Genomic DNA, 4160 nt, shown 5'->3' with positions numbered 1-4160 from the left:
CAATAAATAAATCTAAAGTGTGAAAGTCACCAGATAATTGTTTGGAAAATCTAGATTTGCTAGTAAAATATTTAACATTAATTTGAAATATTGAAAAGGTATACAAATAGGTTAATGAAAAGATGTGAAAATAAAACTATTATTAGTAATATTGGGTAAATGGTATTTTAGGGGCTTTTTATGGTAGAGTAAAGAATAACCAAGTGGATAAAAACATAGAAAGAGGAAAGAAAGATAATTAAATAAATGAGTAAAATATAACTATGATGCAAGACTAAAATCTAGTGCCATGCTAATTGGATGGTTTCATCTAAGGACGATTATACATGGAGAAAGTGGTAGTAATAGTACGTTCCCGAGACTCGAATCTGTAAAGTTTCACTTCTCTCCACTTTTGGCTCAGCGAAATCAACATAAAGAATTTTTCCAGCAACAAGTTTTCCATTCATTTCTAGCTTAGCTTGCAATGCTTGTAAAGGAGATGAAAATGCCACAAATCCTGAACTTTTACTGTATCCATGAAAGTCTCTCATTACCTTGCATGAAGTGATTGTGCCATAAATAGAGAATAGTTCTTTCAACTTGTTGTCATCAATACTGTCATCCAAATATTTTAAATAAAGATTTAATCCATATTGCCTCCTCAATTCAGATTTCTTCAATGCCCTTCCAACATACCATTCCTTACCGTCAATTGTTTTCCCATTTAAATTCTCAACGCAACTTGCGGCATCGTCTCCATTCTCAAAATTAACAAATCCAAAACACTTTGAATTACCTGTGGCATCGCTAATCACTTTGGCACTTGTAATTGGTCCGTACACACTAAAGTAATATCTCAAATCCTCATCATTCATTGACTCTGATAAATTTTTAACAAAAACATCAGTGAACTGAGTGTTTCCATTTTCTCGTTCTCGCTGCTTCTGTTTCATGAATGGAGCAACATAAACCCGTTCCCCATGGATAAACTGACCATTCAAATATTTTATTGCATTTTGCACTCCCTTTTCATGTTCATAAATCACAAATCCATATTCTTTGGATTGCCCTGATGCATCTGTTGCAATATTAGAAGAGAGAATGGGCCCACAAATAGCGAAAGTATGATAGAAAGTATCTTGGCCTACTGTTCTATCAAGATTCTTAACAAAAATTTTAGCTGATCCAAAGTTATGGATGCTGGGGTCATGGGGTGAGTACATTACCCGAATATGGTTTCCATTAAGGGGTGCAGAATTCAATAAACGTAAAGCCTTGCTAGCATTTTCAGCTAACCTGTAATTGACATAGCCGTATCCCAGAGAAGTGTTGGTAATGACATCTCTGCATATGTGAACAATGAGCAACGGGCCAATCCGCCCAAAGAGATCATATATCTGGGCCTCGGTCACATTGGGCTCCAAATCCCCCACATACAGAGATTTCGGCAGTAATCGATTGTTGTTGCCGTTAGCAACTGCTTGTTGATGTTGTGCAACACGGTGTTCTGCTGGTTGGACTTGATTCTGTGCCATCGCCTCTTTACTCACTGACACTGGAAAAGCAGAAAGCACAACTTCCTAACGCCAACTCAACGGAAATAAAAATCCAAACCCAATTCAACCGAAATAATCGAAACCACAGCAGGTGTAGATCGCAAAATCAAAACCGCTTATTTCTGTACAACAGGCGAAGATTATATCGATTTTCCACGCTGAAAATAGACTTCAACGCTGAACATTCCACTTCGATTCAATATGGAAAGGTATAATGGTGAGAGTGCCGCACCAATTCTTCTATAAATATGTTTTAGGTTTTCTCTTCATGGGTCGGCACCGTATTTTTCACAACATTGAATGGAAGAGAAACATGGTTTTACATTTCTTAATTGCCGTGAAACATGGTGTGACGTTTCTTAGTTTTTTCATAACCGTGAATGCTCGAGTAATTAAATAAATATATTAATAAGTAATAAATATATTAGTGATTAAAGAGTATAATTATATTAATTAAATAATATATAAAGAGAATAATTAAATTAATTAAATAAATACGTTATTCAAGAGATAAAATATATATTTAATGAGAAGTGTAAGGTAAGGTTAGTGATTTTATTGTTATTTATTAATAATTTTATTAATTAAAATTAAAATTTTGGTTTTTTTCTCAAATTTTGCTAACATTACTTTAGTTTTACTTTTTATTAATAATAATTGTTAAAATTTATTTCAGATTTATATATTTTTATTGAAATCTAGTTAATTAACGATTATCATGTTAAATCAAAATTAATAAAATTAAATGTGTTTATACAAATTGAATAATAATTTATAGATCAATATTCTTTTACGATGAAAGCTCTAGCATAAATAGTCTTAAGCGCCTTTTCACCAAAGGTCATTATGTTTAATGGTGCCTTTGTACATAATTAATATATAATTAAAATTATTTTATTTTTTTATACATAAGATTACATTCCTTTCAAAAGAAATATTTTATGCTCAAAGCATAGGTAATGAGGGATGTTAACAAAAATCCTCTGTCTCCCGAGAAACACCTTCCATTAGGCCCTTCGACTTGTTGAGGTATTTTTTAATTACTTAAGAACATAATCAATTTTCTTCACAACTTGATATGGACCATAGAACTCGGGGCCTAACTTGTTTTTCCCATATTTTTTTAACGATAATTGTTTGTAAGGTTTGAAACTTCACATACACCCAATCTACTTAAATTTTATTTCTAAACTACATTGGTCATCTTGCTACTTCGTGCGGTTTCTTGCAATATTTAAGTTTTCCTTTAGTGTTCGAGCAACCTTTTAGTTATCCTCAAATTGATTCTTTATTGTTGGAATTTTTATATTATTTATGGTTAACTCTTTCCATTTAGGGGGTGTATAATCATAGAGAGATTGAAATGACATTAGTTTTATTGAAACGTGATAAGTGGAATTCTACCACCATGGTGTTAGATGTAACTATTCAAACCATTTTTTTGTTAATCTCTTACAAAATGACAGAGATATGCTTCCAAACATCTATCGACAATTTCATATTGGTCACATGTTTGGGGTGGTATGCTAACCTCATGTTGAGGGATGTCCTCATTTGTTTGAAAAAAGCTTTAGAAAAGTTTCCTTTAAATTTGGTATCCCTATCACTCACAATGATCTTCGGAAATCCATGCAATTTGTAATTATTTTTGCAAAATATTTTGGCAATTTGTTTTGCTCAGTTTGATCTCTTGTTCATCTTTCAGTGCGATTGATACAACTACTTTATTTATGAATCGTGGTAATTACTTGTGAATATATATTATATTTCTTTTATCTTCATCAAACAATCACACTTCAGAAATTCAACTAATAACCATGAAATTAAAATGTATTTATCACAATGTGTGAGAGATAGAGATATGTGTGTGATAAGTCCTTTTGTAAAATGAAAAGGTTCGAGTGTATTTAATACCCAATATATACAAGAGACATGTTTCTTAAATAAAATCATATATCTTTGTAAATTAGATTCTAGTAAGTTTTCACATTCTCATATTTGTTAAAGTGTTGAAGATCACGTAAATAATGGCGGCGAGTGACTCTTCGTAAGTACATTTATTTACTTTTTGTTCCTATTACATATTTTATGAAAATACTTGCTTAAATTATTACGAGTAATAACTGATAGTAAATATGTTATTTACCATAGTATGGACTATCAAAGATCTTAATTTTAGGTTTTCTCGTTGATTTCCTTTCTTTTAATTTTCCTTCTTTTGTTTTAAAATATCATTTTCTTTCGTGTTTGTACATAATATTATAAATACATCAAGGATTATGAATATTGACTATAATTGCATTCTTCAACACTCCCTCTTAACTTGGTAGGTATTCATAATGATTATCCAAATGTTTTCTATGTACATGATCTTTCTAAAACAAAGGTAAATCTCATCGATAACACCTTTATCTAAGTCAATACCCTTGACCTACATGAGCATCATCATAAATGTGTACCACAACTTTGGTTAGCCCTTGTAAACGATTGTACTTATTCAAATAGTCACCATGATCTGGTGGGTGTCTCACCTCTTGGTACTCTAACTAGTTCAGGGTGGTCATTTCCCACGGTCAAACGGTAGTGAAACCCATGTCCCAAATCCAAGGGCCTCTCTGTAGG

The 4160-nt window shown here is 31.9% G+C and overlaps 1 pseudogene; it reads right to left on the bottom strand.

Moving 5' to 3' along the window:
- Window positions 1–320: 320 nt before the first annotated feature.
- Window positions 321–1517, bottom strand: LOC149201397 (polyadenylate-binding protein 2 pseudogene; annotated as a pseudogene).
- Between the last annotated feature and the right edge of the window lie 2643 nt (window positions 1518–4160).

The sequence above is a fragment of the Pinus tabuliformis genome, chromosome 2_1, assembly GCF_031772625.1.
Source record: "Pinus tabuliformis cultivar Carrire ecotype Pingquan chromosome 2_1, CPIR1, whole genome shotgun sequence".
NCBI classification, from domain to species: Eukaryota; Viridiplantae; Streptophyta; class Pinopsida; order Pinales; family Pinaceae; genus Pinus; species Pinus tabuliformis.
This window is presented reverse-complemented; position numbering and strand designations above follow the sequence as displayed.